The 19,537-nt window shown below is 38.6% G+C and overlaps 1 long non-coding RNA gene across 6 annotated transcripts in view; it reads left to right on the top strand.

The window, feature by feature from the left end:
- The first annotated feature begins 15,407 nt into the window (after window positions 1–15,407).
- LOC127388821 (uncharacterized) overlaps window positions 15,408–19,537 on the top strand; it is a 35,611-nt gene continuing 31,481 nt past the window's right edge. For 2 of the 6 annotated variants that reach the window (XR_007890459.1, XR_007890457.1), the window contains exon 1: window positions 15,408–15,706. This is a non-coding gene — a long non-coding RNA (uncharacterized LOC127388821). The remainder of the gene's footprint in view (window positions 15,707–19,537) is intronic. The other 4 variants (XR_007890458.1, XR_007890456.1, XR_007890454.1 and 1 more) reach the window with 4 other exon arrangements.

The raw sequence follows: 19,537 nt of genomic DNA, 5'->3' as shown, positions 1-19,537 counted from the left end.
TCGGGGCCAGGGCGGCGGGTGGGAGCTAGCAGCCCTGTCTGAGGCCTCCCCCGTTGGCAGAAACTTCTTTCTGAGCGTGCTCAGGCAGACACCTAAACTTCTGGGGTTTGTTTTCTGAATAATAACTGCAGCAATGATGTGTGCGGACACAGCAGTTTTTCCCCGTGTATCAGAGATAGCTGTTGGCATAGAAGTGCCCATATGCTGTGCTCTACCTGAAGTTCTCATCATCCAGTGCCATTTTGAGTTAATGTCTTCACGTTTCTCTGCTTGCAGCTCAGGCTGCAGGCAGTTGCGGTGATAGAAATTGATCCAACATGGACTTTTCATTGACATCAGCGGAGGCATCTCCTCCTAAATGATAGATAACCATGGTTGGTGTTTCTCATTTCTTCTTTGTGTTCACTTTTTTGTTTAGCTAGCATCTGTCTTATGTAGATCTTCTCAGTGCTGTTGATCAGGGCCACAGAGACAGCATTACAAAGAAATCAGAGCAAATGCAGAGTTTCTGTGGTCACCTTCCATCTCTCTGGTAGTGGTCTGGGAAGTGCAGCATGAAGGGGTGAAAAGAGAGGACATGTACCTGGTTATGCCATTACTGACTCTCCACGTCATCCTCCGTATGCAGAGGCCTTGGCATCTGTATTACAGATTGCGTGAAGTTAATTAAGGAATTCCTGTATTCTAATCCCTACATCGGAAACAAGCCAAGCCTGACTAACATTTCTGGAGAGGCAAGATGCAAAACCAGAAGTAAACATGATCATGGTGCAATGATACTCTTATCTAAAAGAGACCGATTCTTATCCTATGGTTGGAATTAATATCAAAATGCTGAAGTACACATTCCTCAGCAACAACCCATATTTTCTGAATATAGCATGCTTTTGGATCAGTAAATAGTTGCAGTAGCTTCATGTAGGCTCTCTCCTGAAATGTGAGAAATGGCCCTTTATATAGCTGTTGATCCTTATGCACATGAGGGTGTCCTCTGGATTACATATACTGGCCCTAGCTTGTTCAGCATTTCTTAATTGCTGCTATCTTAATCCTGTCGTTTGTTGCTTCTAGAGCTTTCAAATCAACATCTGAATCAGACCTTTCCTCTACTGTTTCTCACTGTCTGCCTGTAAACTCCCTGTGCTGGAGGGTGTCTTGGCTAGCCAGTGTAGCACTGTATAAGCGAGCTCCATGTCTCCAGTTCAGCAGCAACCAATCCTTTATTTTTGTTTAGAAATTATGGGCTTCCTCTGCAACAGACTGTAACAGAAGACTATCACCTAGCAATTGCTTGATTTATTTGCACCCATTACACTTTCAGAGCAGGAGCATTTCAAAAGGAATTGCAGAGAGTTTGTATTTTTGTCTGCCCTTTGCTAGTCATAGATAGGAGACCAGGATTGCGCTACTGGCAAATTAATCAGTCTTGAAGCTTCGCCATTAATCCTGTCAGTGCCAGTCCTCTGCTCAAGAATTAGGAAATAAAAATCCTATGGGTATTAGATACCTGGTTGCCCCAGAAATCAAAGATTGCATGTGTTTTAACTCTGCTGAACACATCTCTGTGTTCATTTTATTGCTGATGGAGTTTTTCTGTCTCCTCTTACCCATATGACAACTACAACAATTGATTATACGGAAAAATGATATTAGGGAAGTATTTAGTGTATTTTTAGCTGCTTCTAATGGGATTTAGCAGCTGGAAACAAGGAGAACTGACACAGTAATCAGGCCAGTTCTTAGACAGCTGTGTTAGAGGTAGTGTATCAGACAGGGTTCTGAAACACATTGCCATTTTTTCCTGTATTGTAAAATATGTGATATATGTAATGAAAAATTTGAAAACTAAACCTCAGGACTTGCAGCTAAGACATTTAACTCAAAGTAAAATGGAATTCATTGTTAAGTCCAATTCTATAATAACTTGTAGATGAAAATGCCCCTGGCTTTTGTATGATTTTTTTTTTAATTTAATGCTTACAGCTGTTGTTACTACCCATCTTTGAAAGGCCTCAGATTGTGATTTAAATTCCATGCTACACTAATTTTTAAGCAGAACAAAAATGTAGTTATTTCTGCTCTCCTTTTCTCTTTATGAACAGCAATCTAAGAGACCCATTTTCCTATTTTGGAAGAAAGCAATTTTCTGCACATTTGTGCCTAAGAATTGCAGCCAGAAAAGTATCTTGATAAAATAGCCCTCTAGTAATCTATATTTTTTTCTGTCTGAATAGTTCCCATACTGAGTTAGTTCCATCTACAAGTCAAAAGAGTGATTTTTCAATATAAGCACTGTAAACGAGTTCTTTCTCCTTGTTACACTGTGGTCAGTAATGTGTTTTGTCACTGATATATGCCTAATGGTTTTATTTGATGATGCACAAAGTAGAATACAGTATGCATCTGTTTGTCATAGTTTTAGTTAGAAGAAACATTTTTGGTCTTTGTGTGCTTGAAGTAATTAATATAATTATAAAAAAGCTAAGAATGTCCGTCTAGAGTGAGAAGGTTCCATTCTTTCATCTCATTTTCCATGTGGAAGGAAATTATCTTGAGATGAAGTCTAAGCAGAGTAATTTATAAGCTTGTGGTAATACCTTGTGTTAGTGTCAGATCCTTCAGACTCCTAGTTGGTTTGTGTACAAGAACTTGCAGACTGAAGAGTCTAAGCAGAGTTCTTTAGGTGGAAGCTTGCAGAACCAGAGCTCACAGTGAAGGGTATCTTTCCTAAAACAATTTTAATTCTGCCTACAGAATGTAATACAAAATTTTAGTCCTGAAAGAGTTCAAACTCTTCAAAGTATCTAGCTATTCATAAGTAAATCCTGTGTCATTAATTTATAAGACCGCCTCACTCTCTGTCCTTCATTACAAATTGAGGAATGTATCCTTGGTCTTTCATCATCTTAATGTGAATGTTAAGCCCTAAAAAATGTTGTAGAGTGTGATTCATCTACTAGATTCCAAGCTTAGTAAAAAAATTTTGGACCGATGCATCAACCTTTGTACTTTCCTTTTGCAATAAAGCTGTTTTGACTCTACTAGGTTATTTTTCTGTTTCAAATTGGTGTCAGCCATGTGACTCTGAGAGAACAATATAAAATGTTTATTGTTTTAACAGAGATCATGGATAAAGAAGTTTAGTTCAAAGATTAAGATATGTTGGAACTTAAGAGTAAACACAGCAATACTAAAGCTGAGAAGTCAAAATAAATATAAGAGAAAATGGAAAATATTCTTAAGAGCACTCTAAAATGTTTCTATTTTGTATTAAGGTGGAATCTTTTACCTTAGGAAGTGCAGTTCTAAGCAACTGTCACTTGTTACACCCTCTGAACAGCCACCTAGCATAGTTTGGGGAACGTGTTAGTGTATGTAAAAATGTGCATACATGTTTGGTGAATGAGAAGGCATTATCCCTCACTGTTGTCTTTTCTGGGTCTGGTGCTCTCCACTTGAGAGATAAAACAGTGCGATAGATACATGTCTGTATATACCAGAACATTTTCTTGGTGTGCCATTGCCTTCTCAAATTTTGTGAGTGAGTCTAGCAGGCAGGGGTAGAACTCTGCTGCTGTTCAGGGAATGCTCTTTTGACACAGTGTACAACACAGACACTGGGAAGAGCTGTAGAGCTAGTGCCTGTGTGCACCTTTTAGTTGGCTTTCAGTTTCCTCAAAAAACCCCACACTATAGAGCCCGCTTTCCTCTTTGCAATTTCCATAGCTAAGTTGGCTGCTTTACAAATTTCTAGCCTGTGCGTTGGAAGAACTGGATTCTACAGAAAAACAGGTCTCAATAAGCACAAGTAAGAAGTTAGGAAATGTTTCAAGTGTTCCTTTTCAGAGCTGCCTTAACTGCTACAGTCCTGGTATAGTTGTTGTCACCTAGAGGTACTTGGTGCTGAAGGCTGATGAATCAAATCAGTAATAAAATATAAAGCAAGTGTCATGGCCTAAGTGTTTTTGAATGTTTGGTATATGTAGTGTGAGAGAAGTGAAAAGACATGCTTGCATGTATAACTTTATGAGCATGCATTTTTTTTAGGCTTCAAATGCTTTAATAATAGAATTAAAAGACAAGTTGTGATATTTTTTCCTAAAGTAGCATGAAGACTGTATTTATCTTTTGGATTATACATAAAATTTATTCCGGTTTTCTGATTCCATAAAATTTCCAGTTTCTAAATACCTAGAGTTCCTCTGTGGTAGCAGGAATTTAAATGAATTATGTAATTTGCTCCTTCTGTGCCAGTGCTATTGTGTGGGACTACTGTATTCTAGAAAATTAGCGGTCCTTTTTTACCTTAGGTGTGGCTGTACTTTCTCAGTGGAGACAATGACTGTGGTCTAAGTCCGTTTTACCATTTACAACCTACATGTGTTACATAGATACACCTAGATTGGTGAGTAGGTGATTTGTAAGACTGCTGGTAAAGGAATTTTAAATTCTTAGGGATAGGAAAGATACATTTGTAAATCTATCCTGATAGAAGATCACGTGCTTTTCTTAATTTAGGATGAATTGATGGTTTGCAGTCCACTCAAGAGTAACTTTTTTGCCACAATTCATGTAAACTGACCTAATAGCATTAGGGTGGTATTTCCAGTTCTCTGATTTTTCACTGAGGTGTGACATTTGATAAGGAGATAGTACTTTTGAATTAAACTGACTGCTTGTCTAAACTCATTATAGCACACTGTAAGTAGCCCAGTCATTGCTCAGTGCCAGTTTATCCTCTGAACAGGAATATGGGCAGATGGCAGATTACCACATCACATCAGAAGTGGTTGCTAGTAAAAGCAGTTACAATGACTAGGTCAGAAGAACCCAATGTGTAGAAACTAAATACCCATCCTTATGGGAATGGATAAGAGTTCCAAGCAACACATAGAGAGCACTTCTGCTTGAGGACAGATGCTTCTTGACTTCTTCCTTGCTTTCCTGCTCTGCTGTGCAATGGAAATGTAACGGGTGCTAGTGCTGTGTGGATTGTTCCAGAGGGAAGAGGCAGTGTGTTTTGGCGGTGACAGAAATACTTCCATTTGCTATCTGTTGTATTCCTGGAAAGATACACAAATATAATAGAAAATTATTTTCAAATCATGCTCTGTAATGCTACAGAATCATAGAATCATAGAATCATAGAATGCCAGGTTGGAAGGGACCTCAAGGATCATCTCTAGGTACTACTTTAGTTTATATGACCTGGCTCAGCACCCTGTCAAGCTGAGACTTAAAACTGTCCAATGTGGGAGAATCTACCACTTCCTTTGGGAGACTATTCCAGTGTTTGACTGTCCTCATGATGAAAAATGTACCTCTTGTGTCCAATTGGAATCTCCCCAGGAGCAATTTGTGCTCATTACCCCTTGTCTTTTCCATGTGGATCCTTAAAAAAAGTGAATCTCCATCTTCTTGGTAGCTACCCTTTAAGTACTGGAACGTTATAACCCTGCTGCAGGATACAAATAAAATACAAATACATGAGGTTTAGGGGGTTTCCTACTCATTAGCTAAAATAATATATATTAAAATATTGTTTATATATATGTATGTAATTCTGTGATTGTTTTTATATTAAAATGTATGGGGGCAGCAGCAGGACAGCTTTAGTAGGGCATAGGATGTGCAGAAGACACTGTTAGCATTCAGTCTATTGAGCTAGCACTTGCACTATCTTTGCACAGTAAACGATGAGGCATAACCAAACCAAGTTTAATCTAGATAGTATGCAATTTAACAGTCATAAAAGCATAGCATTATAGGTTTTAGTGAGGGTTCATGAACTTCACATGGTTTTCTGCACATTTGTACAGTAATCATATAGTGGTTTGGGTTAGGAGGGACCTTAAAGATCATCTAGTTCCAACCCCTGTGCATAGGCACACTAGACCAGATTGCTCAAAGACCCCATCCAGTCTGGCCTTGAAGACTTCCAGGGAGCAGGCATCCACAAGTTTCCTGGGCAATCTGTTCCAGTGTCTCACATAGCTCCACATTTACATGTCTTTTAAACACCTCCAGGGGTGGTGATTCAACCATCTCCTTGTTGCAGTGTTTGATAACCCTTTCAGTGAAAAAGTTTCTTCTGATATCCAATCTAAACTTCCCCTGGTACAACTGGAGGCCATTTCCTCTTATCCTATCCCTTGTTATGAAATGATAAAGTGCATGGTGTTGAGTCTGTATTACTCCTGTTGCCATTTGTAGCTAGATAAAAGTCAATATCAGCCCACCCAACTACACTACAACCAACTCTGTGTTGGAAACATCTGCACAGAGGTGACAGTGGTTTCTTCTGGGTTAGTAAGCAGAGATTAATATGTTGCATGTGTTGCTAGGTAATAACGGAGGATTTTGTCTCAAGTCACTGGACAAAGCATAACGTTTCTTGGACCTTGAAAAAGACACCTTAAGGAACGCCCCAATAATTAGGACAGATAAAAAGGTCTTGATGGTTGATTTCCAATTTATTATTATCTTGCTCGTACTGCGTGATACCTTACAGCCAGAGTAGTTCTCTTAAGTCAGCAGCACCAGTTATAGAAAAAGGGTGAGGTTCCTGAAGAACACTGGTAGTTCAGGGAGAGGTGAGGCTAAGACATTTTTTAAATCCCAGCTTATGTTGAAACCCTTTATTCAAATAATTCCCTTGATTCTTGAGAAGCTAACACTTAATTCTGAAGACATATGTGCCTCTAATCAGTAGCAAGACAGTGTTGGTGAGTCTCAGGGATTGTGCACAATATGATCTCTGTGCTTGTAATGCCATGTCCTTCTGTAGCCTTGGCACTACAGACTACTGTATGCAGCAACAAGATTTTGCAGAGTCAAAGATTTTGCACTTACAAACTTTTCTCACATAGAGCTGGGGACACATAGCTTCTGTTTGTCAAACTCATAGCAGGTCATGCATGATGTTTGAGTTGTTAGTAAAGTTGCTTGCTGAGTTGCATTAGTTTCCAAGTGGGACATCTGTTATCTTCAGCTAGCTGAAAAGCATTGTCCCTTCTTTCTACCTGATGCCGTGCTCAGTAGGAGCAGGCACTTTCAGCACTTCCAGTGTGGTTTATGGAGGTGAAATGTGAAGACAGCTGATACAAAAAACATTTTCACTTTTTACATGTCTGTCTACTGAGGTCCTTTTGCTCGCTGGTGCATATTCCTTGGCAATAACTTCAAAGCAATTAATGAAGCCACACAGCATCAAGTATCTATGATTCTGTTTTGGTCCACAGACCACTAGTTGTTTGGGAAAAGCTAGTTACAGTACCTAATACAAAGCAGATGAAAACTGGAAACAGGCACTGCTGTCACCATTGAACAAGACCATTTTTAGGGAATGGTCAATGGAAAAGTCTTTTCATGGAGACACTCATAATAGAGATTCAACCCCTTCCATTCTCTTTAAACACTCCTCAAATTTAGTCCACCATTTTTCTCCTTAATGAGAAGGAGATCTTCTGAAGACAAGGAAGAACTTACTGCTGCTGGTTTTGTATGGAAGACTTAATTTTATATAGTTGGGCAACTATTATAAAATACATAGCTTAGATACCTTTGTTCAGTACTGTTAAAGGCTGTCAAGAGTCCAGCCTTGTGTATTTTTCTCTACACAGGTTATCAGAGCACAGAAACAGTTTCTGATTAACCTTCTGTCAGGTACTGCAGAAGTAAGAGCAAGCAAAAGAAAGAGAATTGTAGCAATTCTCCAGAGTTGTATGACCAGGCAAAGTTAGGGTGGATGGTTTCCCTTAGGCCACTAATTCAAAAAGGTTGTCAAAGCGCACAGGGGAAAAAAGGGGGGGGGGAAGGAAGAAAAAAAGATAAATACTGAGTATCAGAGAGACAAAACTCAGGGAACTAATACCTTTTAAATAATCCTTTAATCTGACATGCAGCTTTCCACTGGAGAAATCAAATATCCTTTCCAAGCAATGTATTTCTTTGATGTCAAGGTTTGTGCCAGTACAATAGTAAGCACAGTGAATAGAAGTTTAAAAGAATGAAAATGTTCGTTATTACATTGAAAGTAACAGAGAAGAGAAACTAAATACTCTGTTTCAGAGAAACAATGCCACGTACCTAGATGAAACAGTAAGCAAATTAGGGTCAACATTTCACTTCTCATTAATTATTGTGTCACTATAAAGAAAATGTACCTTCAGCAATATAATAGCTGGAATGATGTTATTCATGCTGAGAAACGGGGACCCCACTCCAAAACTGTCACCTGAAGTTATCAGCCTCTATTCTGTCTGCTTTCAAGTAAAAGCTGTTCAGTTTTATAGTAGTTAGAAAGCACAGTGAAGTTTAAAGAAATAGCTACTTTTTAAAATTACCTTTCAAACCTCTCTTTCAGAGGGTCTACTACTTGCTAACATTCAAATCAAGGCAAAATTATTTGTGCTTTCTTTGGCCCAGAAGATAATCCTTATGGATCATTTACATGGGAAGGCAGCCAGCTCAAACTGTAGATGAAACTCTTACTATTAACCGCGGAGTGGAGTGTTTGCAGAACTCCTGGCCCTGCACCTTTCTTAGTAGCACTATAAATCTTCTGAGACCCATCAGCACAGGGGAGGCTGATTTTTACAGCTTCTTTTTCCTATCTCATTGCAGTCTTTCAGCCAGAAGATGTGTCAGCCAAGGTGTACATAGAGGGAGCTGGTGTAGTTCCAGTAGTGAGTTTGTGCTATTTAATTCTGTCAGCCCTGCAGCTTTGCTCAGACAAAAATATTACTGAAGTCAATAAGCTTGCAAGGACTTGGAAAAGCTGTGTGATTTGTTTGGTTTGCTTTTGTTTAAGGATGAGGCATTTTGTATGACAATAATCAAGTAGGACTAGCATTGATTAATTTTATTTTTCAAGTAACTATAGAAATTAACTCTTAAGCCCATCACAGCTGGTTATCTTTTTGCATATTTAAGGAACATACATACCTAACATAGCTGGAAGATTTCCCCAAGTTGGTGTGTATATGCTCAGACCCTTCATATCTGAGAAGAGAATGAAGAGGAAGACATACTGAGTTGGAAGAGAATTAAACATGTATATCTTTCTTCCTACAGTTATTAATTTTAATTGTTTTCTGGGCTTTCTCTTCCATGAGTTATGACAATGAGCAAATTTTTGTTGTTGTTGGTTTTCAGTTGTTAATGAAAGGATTGCCAGACATCAGAGAAACCCACACTGTCAGTTTATTTGTTGTCAGTCTTCTCAGTTGTCACTGTAGGCTGAGTCTTATCTAGATTTTACTGTCACAGGCTAATAACCCTGAAACCAAGTGACCACCTAGAATCTCTTACAAGAGCAATACGCTCATTACAAATTGTTAATGGACCAAACCAGCAATTGCTTTTCAGGTCAAGGTTACCAGAGGCTAAATTGTTTTAAGTTCAATTCCATGTAGCCTAAGAACAGGAAGAGTCTATAATTAGGTCCGTTTACATCACTGTCCCTTTGCCATCATGCATGCCCTATGATATCCTGGAATCCTAATTGAAATAAAGGTTTATTAGCTCAGTTTAGGTAGATGTTTACAGAATGAGTTTTGTAATTAAAATTCAAATAGTAGTTCCAGCCTAATAGCTTGTTTTATATATGTAACTTTCTGCAGTTCCTTGGGTTTTGCCTGAATTACATCTTCCTCTGTTGCATCTTTGACCATTTATGTTTTCGATATTACACGATGGCCACAGTATGAAAATCCTGCGCATTCCTCTGCAAACTTGTTTCTGCACAGTTCTAGCTGGTTTCTGTCAGGCCTTAGGATTGTGCTAAGTTTTGTTATATCCCAACTCTGTCCTGCAACTATTTCTAAGATAAATATAATGGTTTATTAATATTGATGTCTGCCAGCTGTTGAATTGTCCCTACACTGCCACATGATTGCGTGTAAGTGCTTACTACCTTGCACCACCTCTCATACTTTGTAACAGGGAAGGTCAAAATGTGTGTGTGTGTGACACAGTAGGCTGAATAGTAGCATTTCATAGCCACTAATGCTGGAAAAAATAACTACACAGGATGTTTTTTTCTTTAAATAGTGTGAAAAGTACTTGCCCCAGTTGCATCTCAGCATCTTCAGTGACACTAGAGCATTCGTAATACATGTTGCCAAGTCCTGAATTTGGTCCAGAAATTGTGAGGCAGTGTAAATTTTGTCTTACACATTTTTTTCCCCAGTACAGTTAAAATATAGTTAAATTGGGACATATGCTCACCAAGATACAAAACACCTTTGCTTTGCTCTCCAAGTGTTTGTTTAAAACAGTTTAGCTCATATACTGTGCTTGCTTCCTGAACAATAAACTACAGAAACATAGTTCCTAACATATCTCCTCTTTGTTCATCCTTCCCAAAGTATTTTAAGTAGATAATTAACACTGGGTAATTAAAAGCATCTTTGTGTGACTGTAGAACGTATAATTTTTCATTTTTCATTTTATCTAAAGTTGATCAACACTTATCTTTGTAACAATTTAATTTGTATGCCTTGTTGGTAGTGCCTTCCCTCAGTAGCCTTCATTTTGTGAGATTCTTAATTAGCCACAAAACTAAACAGATTCAGGCAGATTGGCATTTTTTTGTGAGTACACTTTGCTCGCCAATACCCTTCATAGGACTTAGAAGACATGATGTCCTTAGGGCTAAACCTCCAGTGCAGCAACACAGCCTTCAATTTATAGATAGCACAGCAAAAGGGAGCAATTTTATGCTCATTATTTTCACAGAAAGCACAGAATGTTGGCACTTCTGTTCCCCTTATCACAGGCTTCTGTAGGTTCTCTGAAAAAAACTGCCTTTTGCTAGACCAGGTAAGCCATGCTGGTTTTATTGCCAGGATGCTGCATAAATCTAAAACAGAGTGCAGGTTTGGCCTAGTAGAATTGACTTCCAAGTAATGAGCAGCCACACTATTTCTGATAAAATTGTAAGGTGAACACAGAAAAAGAAGTAGTTCATATTGTTAACGTGTTTACATTGTTAATATCTTAATATTTTTAAAATAAATATTCTTAGTAAGAATATATTTCCCATGTGAATATCAACTTAACAATTCTAATTCAAGTAATGTAGAACAGTGGGCTGTATTCTGTATTTAGCCTGGCATGAGGCTCCAGCAGATAATAAGGTGGGCAAAAGGAATTTGGTGCTGTCTAAATTCTGGGCTTGATTGGGTCTGCTTGCTCCAGGCTGCAAAGCTCAAGGGTTTAAAGTCGTAACTGTATGAAATTCGTGGTTTCTGTATGAAAAAAACCTCAGCAGAGCTTGGCACTACTGTAAAATGCTTTTGTGATGAGGTAAAAAATCACTTCTTGTTAATTTTAATAATCATTGAGGTGAACTGTGTTGCCCAGAAGAGGAGAAAAGGCCACTAATGCATGGGAAAACAATACTGTTTCAGCCATGACTCTCCAAAAATGTCTTGTGCTCTGTGCCAGCTCCTGGCATGTGAGATGGTTCCCCATGCCTTTGATACTCATGGAGCATTTCAGTAAACCTTCTTATTCTTCCTGGCTTTACTAAATTTTTTTTCTGTCTTAGGATAGATCATATTAGATAAATGTGTTTTTTCTTTGTCCAGTTGTCATTTTCTCTCTGCTTTAGGAAACCTGTGCATTTGGTTTTCTCTTCTATTAGATTGCATGGTGAAGCAATTGGCTCCTTCTTCAGTATCGTAATTGCATCTTTTCTAAGTTACTCTGTCACATTACTTCCTACACGCACGTGTTTCTTTCCATGTTCTTTTTAATCCACTGTATCTAAATGATCAGAAACTTGAAGTATCAGTCAAGGAAGTGTTTAGGAGGATTGAGAGGAGCAGTTGCCAAGAAATAAGCCATGCTTCCAGTAAAAAGGAAGAGACTGAAATACCAACCTCCAATATACTGTGAGAGAGAGCTGTCTCTCTAGCAGATATTAAATGTTTGTAGGGAGGAAAGATTGGTGTTTTCTATATTTGTCATCTCCAAGAGCCTCTTGGCAACTAGATTGCCTTCTGATTTCTAACAGCTTATCACTATTCTGACAAAGACTGAGGACATAATTAAAAATAAGAGATAAGGTTCTTTTTTATAGTATATTTTGTCCACAAGAAAGGGATCATTTGTTGATGAACTGTAAGCACTAAGACTGCTGGTGACAGCTTCTACAGTAAAATTGTGGCACAGACAAGAAGCAGGATCAGTACATAGTTTCTTTGGTTTTCTCTTCCTTTTGGGAAGGGATTTGTGAAATTCTTAGCTGGTAGAGATCCAAAAAAAGGGGGGCATCATTAGCAAAAATATTAATGTAAATAGCTGAAATGCACATTTTTTTGACCCAGGAGGACTGGGTTTGTATGAGATCTAGGATATAGAGAGAAGTTAATGGAACATTTTTACTGTTGACTGCTGATAATACTTCTGACAGAGCCCAAAAGCAAATTCAGAACATCACCCTCACCAAAATAAACCAAACTCCCAACACAACACATGTGAATGGCATTGCGACATGCCCATGCATGGCTGTAAACAGATTTGAGTCAAATTTCCTTCTCAGTTACCCAGCTGAACTTAGAGATTCATCATCACTTTGGTGTACACACTTCTGGACCTTTTCCTGCCAGCAGCCTCTCCCAGTTCCAGAAGTATACGGTAGGATTGCCTCTTGCTGTAGGGAGACTTTAGGCGGTGAATGTCTGGTAGTTGTTAGGGACTGACTCTGCAGTGATCAGCTGACCCCTTTCTGATTCTCCATTGATATCGCAGCCCGCTGCACATGGCATCGCATCCACATGACAAATCTGGAACAGAGCTGGCTTCCCTGCTGTCATTAACTTTGGTTCATCACGATGCTTCAGCAAACTGCCAAGCTCTCTAGTAGTAATGAGATAAATATAACCAACTGAAGGAACAACATGAGTGTAAGCAGCAACTTTATCTTGCCATTTCAACTTTACACTCGGGAAAAGGGATGACTGTTCTGAACAACTATCACAGCAGTTGCTGATATTAGCCTGAGCTGTTGATGTTGACGAGGTTTCCAAAGGAGACTTAAAACGTCCCAGTGGATTCACATTTTGTATACATCAGCTTGTAAATGATTGGGACTTCCTTTGGCTTTACAAGAGGCCAGCAGTAAAAAAGCTACATAAGCCAAATTATTTTGTGCTGTAATTGTTGCAACTAACTTTTCAGATGATCTGGCCCAAAGTATGCATTTAATTGTTTCAGTGCTAGTTTTTTCAATTTATATTAGTGAAACAGGTTTCTCTGGTTTGCCCTGTATTAATATTGAAATAAATATACAAAGGATACAGAATCAGGTTCTTGAAAGTAACCATTAAATTATTTAGTGCTGCAGAAGAAAGGCTAACTACTTCTGGCATTGATGCTCTTGCAAAGCCAGAGTAATACCGATAAATCAAAATAATTTAGTTTGGCAGGAAAGTGCAGTATGGAATGTATATGGAATGTATCTATCCTTCAGCACCCAATGTGGTCAATCTCTGCTAGCAAACAGTCCACCTGTACTGATTTTAACACTGAAGCAAAAAATTGCTGCAGTATACTGGGGATGGGGAGGGGAACAAAAAAATCCAAACTACTTCTGGCAAAGCAATATGGGAAAAATGCCTGTGAAGCAAAGGCAAGTGACTCAGGGTAGATTCCAGTCTATCCTGGCATTGTATACCTTAAGCAACTCTACTGTCTTCACTAGTGTAACTGAAAGCAACGTTTGCCGCTAGATCTTTAAGAGGCCCGCTGACTTAGGACAGCAAATTAGCTTTAAGGTGTGTTAATAATACATCTGCAGCTGATAAATCAAATCAGACCTTTTTTACATACTGCTTGTGAAAGTGCAGTTGCAGATAGTATTCGTGTGTCCGTGCTTCTCGTTATTCATTTAAGGATGACAGCATCTCTGTTATGCTTGCTACTGTTGTGCATTAATCTACTTTGCAGTTTTATGCCAGATACCTTTTTGAAATCCAAGTAGATTATGTCCTTTAATCACTTTGCCCAGTCTGTGTTCCTTGTGATCTCATATCTTATTAATATCTTTAGGATCTTGCCTACCACCAAGGTCAAACTGGTCTATAATTTCCTAGCTCCTCCCAGGGCCTTTTTAAAGAGGGTTGTGTTTGTGTAACTCTGATCCTGCAGTAGCTGCCCCTTGAACTCCATAGTTTTCTAGAAATCCTGAAAATGGTGTTTTGTTTTAGTTGCTCTAGTTTGCCCCAGTATGTTACAGTGGACACCTGCACTCCTCCCTGCTAGAACTTTTCTCTGTCAGGTGTCGTCTTGTCTTCCATTTTTATAGAAATTAGCTCACTTCATTTTTCATTTGTTTCATAGGGTTTCTAATCTTAAATCAAAGCTGCCATATTTTTTCACTTTTGTGAATACAGTGAATCTTTTGCTGTAGAAGTGTGAGCAGCATACAGGATTGTTTGGGCTATACAAATAGTTTGGATGAGATTTCTGTTTTCACTTGTGGAAATCCAGAATCATTCCTAGATAAGCAGTAAAAACTTTTACTTATGCATTGATAATGGAATCATACCTACGTTGGGTTCTCATTGTACCCTGTCTTCTCTGTATTTACCTGTCAGGTTAGAAAGAATTTCCTTAGTGGCAGGATTATTTTATTTTGTAAGCCTGAATACCTCCAATCATAAGCAAAATTAAGGAGAAATAACAGCACAGTAAAGAACAGTATACGGATTACAGGCTAAAGTTGATTGTGATTAAGAAAAGTCGTCAGACAAATAATGGTTAAGTACATTTTTTTAGGCATTATCTTAGCCCAGATTTAAGTAATTATGTTTCCATGGACAAAAATGAACTGTAGAAAGTTAATTAAATAAATAGCATCCTTGCCAATGGCTTCAAAACAAATGCAAATAAGCAAATAGACATATCAGCAGCAACTATCATACCTGTCATAATTAGAGCTGATAGTTTTGGTTAGGCTTGTCTACAATAAAGAGTCAAAGAAATAAATTTTGACTTCGTATTGTCAAGTGTATTTGACGTGAGAGTAAACAGGAGACTTCACTGGAAAATCTAGCTCAGAGTCTTTAAAGAGAACTGAAAATACATTAAAAATAAAGCATGGGAATTTGTCCTACTCGTTAAAACTTTTCTACCCTGAGAATTTACATCAGTGGTATAACTTGGTATGTTACTTTTTTATTACTATTTTTTTAATTATTATTTATTTATTTTATTTGGATTTTCTATCTGAGAGAGATTGCCCGTTCATTTTGCAGGCAAAACAATGTAGATAAGGTCATAGAACATGCCACTTACATGGTGTCAGCATTCTCAGCATGTTAGCATAGCTTCAAAGGCATGTCACAAATTAAGATCATGTTTAACATACTGTTGTCTTTGCTGATGCTTATGAAATTTGCCACTGGTGTTGCAGCTTATTTGTCGTTGTTAGAGCTGAGCCTAACAACCCAGGAGCATACACAAGAGGTATTCTCAGTCCTTCCAGTGAGAGGGAAGGGTTTGGGCAGGAGTGTGTACCTTCAGTGGATCAATGCTTGGTTCATGGCTGGAGTCACAAAAAGTAGTTTGGCTTCTGCATGCATGCAGTCATTTTGGAGGACCAAGGACTTGAAAGCAGGAGCCAGATCCATCTGACAAAGTGTGGGAAGAGTGTCTTCAGCCAGTTTCAAACCTAGTGAGGACACCTTGAAGCTGGGTAAGCCGGGGAAATCTTTCATAACCTGGAAGAAATTGAATGCACAGGGAGCAGTTGAGACATGACAGCATGGTGGGGTGGGTCTGGTACTTCTCTGTGAATGCAGCATGATGAGGCCCATTTCAAGTGCCTGTATACAAACAGATGCTGCAGGGGAAAGAAAGAGGAGAAATTATAAGTCTGTGCATGGTTGCAAAGCTGTGACATTGTCAGGACATACACGGTAAGATAGCTTATATGACTGGAGTGCTGCTTAGGTGGGTATAGGCTCCTTTGGAAGGACAGGCCAGTAAGGCAGTGAGGAAGGCTCTGCAAAGGGGGTGATGAAGTGATGAGCCAATGGAGAGCTTGTGGATAATGATCAGAGAATATTTTCACTGCAAGGGTGGTTAGACACTGGAACAGATGACCAGAGGGGTGTTGGGGTCTCCATCCCGGGAGGTACTCTGTGCTCCCCCGGTCAACGCAACCTTTTTGAACCTGCTTCAGGAATGGGTTTGGACCACATTACCTTCAGAGAGCCAGTCCAGTATAAGTTACTCTATGATTAAGTGGACAGCAAACATACAGTCTTTAATCTCATGATACTCCTATGAAATCAGTTTAAACATAGGAGTTTAAGCAAGAAGTGTGTAAAAGCTGAAACCTAAAACCCCTTATCTGTTTTATTTTTCCTGTTAAATAAAAAACTAGCTATATTTTTTATATATATATATATTTTAACCTTTCCTTTGCACGGGTACAAATGACCTTCTGAGAGAGAGGGCAAAAATAATAGTGTTCACTTGGGAAACAGAAAGAGGGGGGACATTCTTCATCAGGACCAAGATAATAAATTCCTGGATCTGTTGTTCTAAGATCGCATCCAGCAGAGGGCAGGAGAAACTGCAGAACAGGCTACTGACATTCGTTTATTTCTTTTCGTTTTATACTAAGGAAGACCTGTCAAAGAAAAGAAGCAGCCTGGATTTTACAAACGCTTCTAGACAGAGTGCATGAAAAGATGGCCTAGTGGCTAATTTTAATAATCTTGAAGTAGGCTAGCATAACCCTGCACCCAGCATTTTCAAAAAGCACTTGAACACAAATTACCTGTTGGTGAGAAGAAACAAGTCTGAATATGGTAGTTGGAGCATTAACAGTGAGGATATGAGGCCATGTTGATATAATGGTAATTATGGCAAGAATATGAATATTATAGTGACAGTGAATAAAATATTGTGGTAGGAAGAAAAACAGACTGTTTAGGAAATTAGTATTTGGTAGCATGGAATTTTGGATTAACACCTCCAACTAACAAGAAGAAAATTATTTTGCAGTTTACAGCATGTGCATAGGTGTTTCTAGTGACTTTTTTTCAAATAACAACTGGTGGAAAATAGAAGGATCATTCTGCAATTTACAGCAATACAGGGATTTCCAATGCAAATGCATTTTCAGGTATTGCATGCACAGTAATAAGTGAATGACATTCAGAAGCAATAAAAACATTAACACGGGATACAGGGGTGATTGTCAGTATAAAGATCTCTGTAAACATCTGCTGTGTCATGTAGAAGGATTGACATTAGCGGCCGCAGTTTTTACCTGCAGATGACACCTTGTATTAAGTTTGGAGTAGCAAGTGAGTGTAAATAAATGATGCATTTTTCTTGCTACTTATCAGAGTTATTAACAGTATTTTGATAATTGTCAGAACATAAATAAAGCAATTAAGGTTACTCTGAAATAAACACTAGAAGTATTCCTGTGAGTAATATTTTGTTACAGTGCCAAAGAAAGACCCTTGCAGAGAGAGGTTTTAAAAGGGTGGAGAAGGGAATAGAGTGCACTTGCTATACCTCTATGGACTTGCACAGTAATTTGAACAGCTGCTTTGATCAATTGTAGGAATTTCACACAAATACTCGCCCAAATGTCATCTACTTTGCTGTCTGAAGAGTTTACTGGTTATAATGTGTACAGGCAGAGCCCTGGCAATGAATGACACAGAAGCCTGTTGAAGCAGCTCTAAAGACATGGGAAACCAGGCTGTTGAAATAATTCAAGCTGTCTACTCTTCACTTCTTCCCTCAAGCAAAACCACAAATCAGAGCACAAGAAGTAAAAAGCAACAGACCCTTCCTTTGAGATGAAAAACATCTGTTTGCAGAGGCTTTCTAGTCCATACTGTTTGAGAAGTATACAGCTCACTCATGGCTTAGCTGACCTTGTCTCTTTTCAAAACCTCATCTGTCATCATAAATCCTGGATGCTCTTTGTTTAGGATCAGGCAGGTGAATGCACCCTTCCATCAAAGCCAGTGCCACAGCTATCTCCCAAGCTAAGAAGAATGCTGAGTGTTGTGACAAGAGGCAAGGATTAAGTGAAAAAACACTAAGGCATCCCAACTCAATTCTGAGTTGTTCTTTTTCTTTGGATTTATTTTTATATATATATATAATGTGTAATGCCTGGGGTGGAGCCAGAATTGAGCTGCATCTAAAGCCAGTTTAGCAGAAACTGTGTTTCCATAAGAAATGCTGTTGAGTGTTACAGAAGCTGCCCAGATCCTCTGAATTCAAAGGGAGAGGGAAATGCTGTGTGCAGATTTTGCTTTTGGTGAAAGGCAGGAGCTAGCGGTTCACCATTTCTATTGTTTGCTGAGTTCAGTGAGAACTAGACAAGTGACCTTGTTACTCATAAAAGCAAGATCCAATTCGAAGATGCTGCCAAAACCCACTTAATTTACTTTAGCTGAAGTCTTTTTGCCTCACACACTGGTACACCACACTGATTTGAATATTCATTCTTTTCATTTTCAGCCCTGAGTAAATGACTACATCAGTTTTCACCCTTTGTAATTTACATAATTACATTTGCCATTTGCATAAGATTTAAGCAGATAAAAGGATTGAAGAGAGGAGAGGGATTTTTTTTTTTTCCCTTAAGGCTTTAACAACAAAAGTAAAACTGTGATTCTGGTAAAAGAAAACAACAAACATTCTTTGTCACACTTGGGAGCAGCTGCTACAGCACTTGTCACTGGATGCTTACAAGCAGAGCTAGGAAGCAGGACATCTTCAATTTTGTCTCAAGTGGCAGAAATGGTACATAGGTAGTGGCAGAAGGTAGAATTGTTTTTTTTGCCTGAAGACAACACAAATTAGTTCAAAGCTCATTATGGTTTATTTTCTCAAGCGGGGTCTGAAAGATAAATAGAAAGCAGGCATTGGGAGGAAGCATTTGCTCTATAATTACAGATGACGAGACTCCAATGGTAGGTATTGGTAAAACATCTGTTTTACAAATGTTTTATGTTGGACTAGCACCTTTTGCATCAGATGCTGATTTTGCATACTTCTAGGTCCATATAAAACAAGTTTTCTATAATTTTGGCTATTATTATAATTAAAATGGAAATAGCTTTACTAGGAAGCCTCCATTGTGAATACTTGTACAAATGAGTAATGGTGATTTGATTAGCATAAAAAATTCTCTCACTGAATAATATTGCTAATACAGCACAGCTAAACTAATATGAATTTCCTGTACTGAAAAAAAAGATCCTTTGAGAAAGTTCAGGGAGGTCCCTGAGGCAGCAGGACCTCGAATCCTTTTACAGTTTCTATCAGGGACCGTTGTTTTACTGCCAGTCCTAACTCAGTGTTTTTCCTGACTTTCCTCAGTACCAAGAAACTTGTCAGCTTCACTGACCCAAGTACTCCTGGTAAAGATTCCAAGATACAATTTGCTTTATCCAGGTCTTAGTCATAATAAAGCTGGTTGTGAAATGGTAAACATTTGTCTGCCCCTCTCAGCTTCTTTCATCAGCTTATTTCCTTAGAGCTT

The sequence above is a fragment of the Apus apus genome, chromosome 1 (assembly GCF_020740795.1).
Source record: "Apus apus isolate bApuApu2 chromosome 1, bApuApu2.pri.cur, whole genome shotgun sequence".
NCBI classification, from domain to species: domain Eukaryota; kingdom Metazoa; phylum Chordata; class Aves; order Apodiformes; family Apodidae; genus Apus; species Apus apus.
Note: the sequence above shows the minus strand (reverse complement) of the source record. Positions and strands in the feature narration are given on the sequence as shown.